This window comes from Cnephaeus nilssonii (assembly GCF_951640355.1).
Source record: "Cnephaeus nilssonii genome assembly, chromosome: 10".
Classification (NCBI taxonomy): Eukaryota; Metazoa; Chordata; class Mammalia; order Chiroptera; family Vespertilionidae; genus Cnephaeus; species Cnephaeus nilssonii.
This window is the reverse complement of record NC_137081.1, coordinates 11,211,933-11,221,115: the sequence shown is the minus strand read 5'-3', so window position 1 is coordinate 11,221,115 and position 9,183 is coordinate 11,211,933.

The window sequence follows — 9,183 nt, the reverse complement described above, 5'->3', positions numbered from 1 at the left end:
GTTTAGGCCAGATCCCTGTAAACCGGCAGTAGAACATCCTTTGAGGGGTCCCAAATTGAAGAAGGTGCAGGCCAGGCTGAGGAACACCCCCCCACCACCACCACCCCGTGCACGAATTTCGTGCACTGGGCCACTAGTTTATTTAAAAATCCAGAACCCACATCACCCCACCAAAAAGTCCTCCCTGACTTTCTTGTCCTGCCCTTCACAGCACTTGGGGTTCCCTTTGTCCCAATCAGTGGTGTTCCCTACACTGGCTGGTGCTAAGAATCAAACACTGGGACAATAGAAAGCAGAAATCACTCCCGCTCCTGGTCCATCCCCTTTTCCAGCAAGAGAAGGGGAAATACAAGCTTCATGGGGATTTTTGAAATGACGTCTTGGTCTTGTAACGCAGAGGGAAGGATTTCCTGGCCATTAGAAACACACTAGCCCATGGAATCCAGGCTTCCAGCTCCTTCCTCTTGCACATCTACATCTCCAGGCAAAATTCCTCCCCTTGTTCCAAACACAGAATTGTTGAGAGTGGCTGTGTCGCATCTACCAAAAAAAAAAAAACAAAACAAAAAAAAACAAGCCTCCTTCCACCCCTCCCCAAATGAGAATGGCTTTCGTGAGCAAAAGGGAGATGTGACTAGTTTTTAAAATCAAATCCACCCTATTGTGTCTAAAGATATCACAGCCTAAGCTCCTGAAAGTGCAATAAAACATAGCACCCATAGATGGCGCCAGGTGACTGCTAAATGGATACCTAGTTCCGCTTTACCTCAGTCAGTCAGGTGGGACCTAGCTGTGGAAAGCCTAGCGAGCTTTCAGTGCATCCCCATCGTTGCTACCAGCATTAGCTGTGTGGCTTCCACGTCTCCATTACAGTTGGATGATCATAGAGGAGGACTCAGACTTCGCCATGTTCTTCAAGAACTCTTTCTGGTATTTTCAATTCAATGCTGTATGAAATTAGCCCAAATTTCTCAGACTCTGGTGCAGTTCATCCTACTCCCATCTTTGTGAACAGACATTAATCCGGTCCAAGTGAACTGAATGGGAATTCCAACTCTTCCTAATGTCTGTCCTTGGCTCCTGTGCCTTCTCCATGTTTTCCACAACCTCCCTGGGTTTTAGTGCCAAGACCTGGTCACAAACACCGAGTTCATTTAGACAGAGATAATAGGAACTAAGGGGCTACTTCGGGGTGTTCATCTAAGTCTTCACATTTGTTTAGTGACAGCAGTTTATAATGCCTTATCTTTGCCTCAGTAAGTCCTGGCAATGATGCAATGAACGTAGGAGAATTATCTCCCATTTGGAAGCGAGAGGCAAGATTAAGAGGCCAAGTGGTTAGCATTTTCTCAGCTTATGACATCAGGTCAAGATAGTCAACGTCCAGTGACTTTTTCAACCCATCTGGCTGTGCCTCGCCATGCTTTGTTCATGTGCGGGCTCCTAATTTTGTTCCTTTTTTAAAGATGACTAGAACTACAATGGCGATCCGTAGTCAGTTTGCCATTTAACTATGACGGTTTAGAGAATTAACATTTCCCGGGTATACTTATAATGTCAATACCACTAACGCCACCCCAAGCACCTTTCTGAAGTACTTGCTTAAACATGTCAACTCAGGTGACCCTCTGGCAATCACGTGAAGTAAATAAAGCACTGTTATTAATCCCCAACTTACAGATGAGGCAGCTGAGGCACCGAGAAGTTAAATAATTCCAGTGAAGATCACACAACAAACTGTAGAGCTGGGATCTGAACACAAGCCATCTGAGGCCATGCTCTTACCAACTGTACTAATGTGCACTTAGAACCATTACTGGGGAACAGAGTTATCGAAGTTCATCTTCCCTCTCCTTAACAAACCTGTGACACGCTGGCTTGAGGTCACGCATAGGGGTGCACATAGCTCCTGCCTGGGACCCCTTGGTGTGGTCTTTACAAGTCTACACTGGTCAAGGGAACCCAGTGTAGACCCAGCGAGGCTGCCTGCAAGCACGTGGTGAGAATTCCTATCAGCAGAGTCAGGGAAAGTGGAGGTTTTACCAAGAGAAGAGTGGGGTGGATCATTACCAAGCGGCTGACATAGCCTCTTACCTTTGTTCCCCATTTCTAAAATGGAGATGATTCCCTCCAGTTCACTTTGGCATCTGCTACACAGGAGTTCCCCAGCGGAGACGGTGGGCAGCATCCTGCTGGGGCTCCCCTGGGCCCAGGGTGGGGGGCCCCTCTCTATCAGAAGTTCAATGTGTGGTTTCAACCGTTGCAAGTTTGTGGAGATTAAATAAGATACAAAATGTAAAGTAATTTTGGAGGCTCCTCAAAAAATTAAGCATAGAATTACCACATGATCCAGTAATTCCACGCTGAAGTATATACCCAGAAGTAATGGCAGAAGGGACTCGAACACCAGTGTTTATAGCAGCATTATTCACAATAGCCAAAAGCAGGAAGCAACCTGCAGTGGTCGGAATATCTGTGCTTCTGCAAAATCCATATGTTGAAACCCTAACGCTCAATATGATGGCATTAGAAGACAGGACCTTTGGGAGGTGATGAGGTTATGAGGGGGAAATGAATGGTGGTGATGGTTCCACAACACAGTGAATGTACTTAAAACCACTAAATTGTACAGTTTTAAATGGTGAATTTATGTGGTGTATACTTTGCCACAATAATTTTTTTTAATATAAAGTGCTTAGGATATCAGGGACAGACTGCCAGCGGCCTAGCCAACATCCATGCTCCTCTTTTTCTTTACTAACACAACCTTGGTTTGTATGTTTCCAGACTCCCTGAGAGAGGGGTGATGGCGTGACTCTCAGCTGTGTGATTAGATGTAAACTCCAGTTACTGAGGGTGGATTCTGGGAAAGTCCGTCACAAGGTCAGGACGGGGAGGCTGATTCCTCTACCATGCTCCCTTTTGCCTTTGACTCTGTTAAAGAGAAAACCACAGGCCCCAAACGGTGTCGCTGTAACTAAAGCCCAAGATACTAAACCTAGATTTAATACCTGACCTAATTGCCAGTTCATCCTATCTCTGAGACATAATCCTCATCACCCAGCCTGGAATTTTCTGGTCAACACCAATGAGGTAGTGTGTCACATGGGCCTCTCCATCCGTCCCGTCCCCCACCACATAGGGGGAAAATGTAGTCTGCATGATTTAAAAAGAAAGAAAGAAAGAAAGAAAGAAAGAAAGAAAGAAAGAAAGAAAGAAAGAAAGAAAGAAAGAAAGAAAGAAAGAAGAAAGAAGAAAGAAGAAAGAAAGAAAGAAAGAAAGAAAGAAAGAAAGAAAGAAAGAAAGAAAGAAAGAAAGAAAGAAAGAAACAACCCTTCCTTTCCCTACTCTTTCCCCTTCCCCCCAAAAGATCCTGGTCCCAAATAATCCTTTCTTTTCTTTTGCTAATAGTTTCCTTGCCCCACCCTTCTTTTCTATGCAAACCTTCCATTTTATAACCCTCTAGTTGCCAGATGGGAGGGAAGCTGCCTTATCTATGCATTGCTTAAGAAAGCCAATTAGAAGTTCAAATTTACTCAGTTTAATTTTGTGGGTTTTTTTTTTTTTTTTTAACAGTCTTTCCTGTCTTCCAGCATGGAACATAAGCAAGAGAGCTAGAACTCCAGCAGCCCTCTTGAAACCATGAGGGTAGAAGTCGGCACTGGGGAGGCAGAGCTGAAAGAGAGAAGAAGCCTGAGATATGTAGGCGTTGTGGGGCTGCTGTGCCTTTTGTGGAAGGCTTATCCCTGGACTTCATGTTACAAGAGAGAAGAGAGAATCCATCTCTGGTTTACACCAGTATTTAAACTGCCTGCTGCTGAACACACTTCCCAACTGGTTCAGCTCATTCACTTCGATTGGTATTATCGCTGTCACTGGTTTTATGATCAAGAAAGGGGCACGACATACTAAAAGCCAGAGGACCTAGGAGCACAGCCCTGCCAGTCTCACTGTCGCAGATGCCACAGGAAAAACTGGAGCCATCACTACGTGTCACCTGGGGCAGCCCTGTGGACTGATGTGCTTCCTCCTCCTCGAGCTTGAGGGTGGAAAGGACTGGGAGGCATCCCGTGTCTTCTCCCTGCCAGAGCTTAGGGGAAGCTGAAGATGTCTCTAATCACATTTCACAAGCTCGTGACAACTCGCCAGGATGGACTGGCTGTCTTGTCATCTGGATGACTCATTCCGACAACTCATAGTTCACTTCCTCTGCTTCGTTGACCTTTGCTGACACACTGCCCCCCACCAACAACTTCCTGGTGCAGCCGCAGCCTGGGCCTGGGCAGAAGGGAGAACTGGGCTATCAGAGTCTTGATCGCTGCCGGTTCACAGTCAGATTGCTTCTCCCTCTTCTGCTCCCTACTCCCCACACTTCCACTCTCTGGCCTCGTTATGTTGGTCAAACCATGGGTGTGCATCTTGGTACAAGGAAATTCAGCACTATCTATCAATATTTTAGATGCATGTGCTCTTTGACCCAGCTATTCTATTCCTAGGCATTTATCCTACAGATCACAGGAGTGTGCCCAATTACACGCATACAAGAATACTTTTTCATATGCTACCACTTGTGTGGGGTATGTAAAAATAAATAACAGTCACTATACCTGCAATATACTTGGATATACATAAAACCTATTCCTATACTATGTATGTATGCATATATAATATCTGTACCTTTAATATACACACTGTCTCTAAAAGGATATCAAGATACACTCTCCCATACTTGAATTTTACACCATGTGCCAATATTGCCTATTCAAAATAATTTTCAAAAAGGCATTCACCCCGGAACTGTTCCCCTCTTCTCCTAGTCTTCTTGCCCCTTGCTGCCTCTCTGGCCCAGGCGCAAACCCGTGGCCCATCTGTAGCAGACACTTGATGCCTGGTTCTTATCTCCCCAGGCGTTACCTTTCAGTGCACACTGACCAGACATCGAACATCTCTTTGCCTGAGCTCTTTCTCTGGCCACCAGAGTCCTCTCTGTCCACGTGTGGCAGCTCTCAGCCCCTGGTCACCCCAGAGCAGTCCTAACTAACCAATGGCTAATTGGAAGTGGTGTGTAAGGACACCAGCCCCCTGAAATGCACTTCCTCACTGGTTCCCGGAGTAACCCAGCAGGATTCAGTTCCTGTTGCCTGCAGTGCCCTCCTTTTATCGGCTTCTCCCCACGTCTCTCCCCACCTCACTCCCCCTCTTCCCTACCAGCATTTCCCCTTGAATCGCCTCTCGGTTTGCTCTCTGTCCTCAGGTCTGCATTTGGGAATGTCAGATGAAGATGCAATCATTTCAACCCCACTCTCTTCAGAACTTTTCAACTTCGGCTGACTTACTGTGTGCCTCCCACAGCAAACCTCCAACTGCTCCAACCCCAACAGTGCAGTGCCCCTGGGAAAATCACTTAACCATGCCAATTGACCCTCCTCAAATGTAGTTCTTGCACCCTCAACCTCAAGCTGGCTCACCACTGCTGCTCATATGTTCTAACCAAATCCTTTTCTCTTTTCCCAGAAGCAACATCTTAAAACTGTTACTATTAAGTTTGAGTCTAGAGTCCTACTTCCTCCCATTTCCCGCTTTCCCCAAGAAAAGAGAAGCATTGGCAGTGAACTGGTGATGTTTACATAGATATTTAAGTATTCAATACATGTTTATTTTCTCTGATGGATAAGTTTCCCTCTTTGGGTTTTTCTTTGTGTATGATACAGGATGGCTCTGGAACCAGACAGTGTAGACTGGTCTGCCGTGTTCCAGTCTTGTGACCTTGGGCAATTGACTCAACCTGTCTCCTCTAGGAAAAAAAGATAGTAATGGTACCTAGTGCATGTGATGGTTCAAGGAGCAAATGAGTTATAACAAGGACATATAGACCAGAGCTTGAAATAGTTTAAGTGCTTGAGAAATGATATTGACTATTTTCCAAATGTTATGCAGTGTATACGGGTTACTTATTAAATCACAAATAAAGAGCATTATTGTATGTACAACTATATAAGTAAACATATATTCATATTTCTGGTTACCAGTTCTTACTTTCTGCCTACTTTCTCGGAATACCAGAGGTCTCTATTTCCCCACGCTAAGTCCTCCATCTGTACTCACTAAGCCAGCCTCTAAGTTATCACCTAAGACTTGCCATTAATTGTGCTCCTCCTCCTTCTCACCTCTATCTTCATTCTCTCCTTTTCCATGGAATCAGCCTCAAATATGTTCAAATTTTTCCCATAAAAAAACAACAACAACAAACTTCCTTTCACCTTGCTGTCATATAAAGTTAAGACTTTCCTGTCCCTTGCTGCCTACCTTTCTCACTTTATCATCTGCCAAAATCAGACTTGCTTCCCCCACCTCGTCCCCATCCCCCGCTACTTACTATTCTAATAAGCTCCTCTAGCGGTAGCCACTGACCTCACAATGATCAAATTGACAATATATTTTTTTAAGTTTTCTTCCACTGGATCTCTTTCTACAGCATTTGACAGTGTTTGGAACCACCTCCTTCTATTGATTCATTCATCATAACTTGTTGAGTATTTACCATTATTGATTATGTACTGGTCTAAGCTTCAAGTATACAGTGATAAAGATTGTCTTAAGTAAGTTTTCCCCAGGAAGCAGACAGGAGTTCAGTGTAAGTACTTTACTTGCGAAGGGATTCCAGGAAACATTGGTAAGGAAGTGAGAAAGTGGGCAGAGAAAGGGGGAGAGCCAACAGAGGTATTCCACCACCAATTCTCACCTGTCAGTGACCTCCCAACATCTCCAGCCTGCCTCGTGTAAGAGGAAGCCTCAGACAGAACATAGCAGATGCTTGCAGTGAGAAGTCCTGGTATCTATGGTAACAGAGCATATATCAGGGGCCCCGAGAGAGTCTGCTCCAAAGACAGGCAAGGTTTCTGTTCTATGCAGCTTCCACAGACAAATAATAAAATGCAAGCAAAAAAATAAAAAATAAAAGATAAGAAGAATTATATGATTTCAGATAAGGACGAATGCTATGAAGAAAATGAAACTGTGCGATATAACAGCAATTGGATGTGGGCGTCATGGGTTGAATTGTGCTCTCATATACTGTGGAGTCCTAACCCCCACTACCTCAGAGTGTGACTTTATTTGGAGATAGAGTCCTTATAGAGGTGACCGAGTTAAAGTGAAATCATTAGGGTGGGACCTAATCCAGTATGAATGGTATCCTTATAAAAAGGGGAAATCTGGACAGAGACCTGCATAGAAGGAAAATGATGTGATAAGACGTAGGAAAATGATGGCCAGCTACAACCCAAGGAGAGAGGCCAAGAACAGATTCTCCCTCACAGCCCTTAGAAGAAACCAACCCTGCCAACACCTTGATTTTGGACTTCTAGCCTCCAGGGCTGTGAGACAATAAATCTGTTGCTTGGGCCACCCACTCTGTAGTGCTTTGTTACAGCAACCCTAACAAACGAACACAGTGGGTGTCGGCTAATTAGACAGGGTGGTCAAGAAGGACCTTTCTGTGGAGGTGATGATTAGGCTGAGCCAGCCTTGCATAGGTCTAAGGCAAATCATTGTAGACAAAGGAGCAGCAAAGGCAAGGGCCCAGAGAGGGAATGGATTTGAAGAACAGAAAGAAGGCTGTTGTGTCTGGATTTCATGAGCAAGGAGAGAATAGTACAGGATGGGGTCGGAGAGCTAAACAGGGGCCAGATGTGGGTCCATTGAAAGTTTAGATTTTCATTGAAGTGCAATGGAAAACCATTGGAGGGTTTTAATCAGAGAATTGATAAGATCTTATTCATGCTTTTTCGTAAAAGCATTCTGTCTACTGGGTGGAGAGTGGTCTAGGTAAAATGGGGGATGGGATCAGAAGGCTGGAGATGACTGGAGAGGCTACAGAAGTGGTCCAGGGGAGAGGAATTGGTGTCTTGGAATCGTGGGGTAGGAGGTACTCATGGAAAGGGAAAGAAGTGAACAAATTCAGGTAGACTTAGGACTTGAAGTGGTAAGACTTGCTGATGGGAGGATGTCGGAGGAGTAAATCAGAAAGATAGCTATTTGCTTCTTTGAGCAGCTGGGTAGATGGTGAGCCACTTGCTGCCATGGGGAAGCCTGGGAGAAGACAAGTTCGCTGTGGGAAGGGAGAATTCTTCCTTCCCTGGGCTTTCAGGATATTGCCCTCTCCTGCTTTTTTCCTTCCCTCTCTCACTCTTCTCTCTGGGTATCCTCTTGGCTCCTCTTTCTGTAGCCACAGAAATGTTGGCATTTCATATTTCTTTCCCTTTGTTCCCCACACAATGGATGATTTCCTCCGTTCCCAAGATTCTGGAACCAACTGTATGCTAATCACTACAACTGTACATTATCCAGTCCAGTCTCTCCACAGAATTCCAGAACTGTATTTTCAACTGACTTGTAGATTTCACACCTGGAAATTCAAACTAATGCATCCAAGCCTCTCTCAGCCCATCCATGCAGGCTCACCCTCAAATCTACTCATTCTAGTGCAATGGTTCTCAACCTTTCTAATGCCGCGACCCTTTAATACAGTTCCTCATGTTGTGGTGACCCCCAACCATAAAATTATTTTCGTTGCTACTTCATAACTGTAATTTTGCTACTGTTAATGAATCGTAATGTAAATATCTGTGTTTTCCAATGGTCTTAGGCTCTGTCATGACCCACAGGTTGAGAACCGCTGCTGTAGAGCCTAAGACCATTGGAAAACACAGATATTTACATTACGATTCATTAACAGTAGCAAAATTACAGTTATGAAGTAGCAACGAAAATAATTTTATGGTTGGGGGTCACCACAACATGAGGAACTGTATTAAAGGGTCGCGGCATTAGAAAGGTTGAGAACCACTGTGTGGCTTCTCTAGCTTAGCTAATGGTCAGCCATCCATTTGACCTCTCTTGTTACTCCTCCCACTTCCACCTCACATTTTCCCCCAAGCCCCATGATTGTTAAATGTAATAGTGAAAACTGTTACTGTGGAAAATAAAACAAAAAGGCATTAGGAATTATGTTTTTAAACAGCATTAATAATTCAGCTAGAATTTAAAATTCTGTTTTCAATACATTATTCTAAGGTTATGTGAAATATTGTAAGGTTATCTGAAATATTTGGTGATTGGGATATTTTCTTGATGAAAACATAAGTTTCCTATTGGAGAGCAGAGAGGAAAAAAAATGCCTGG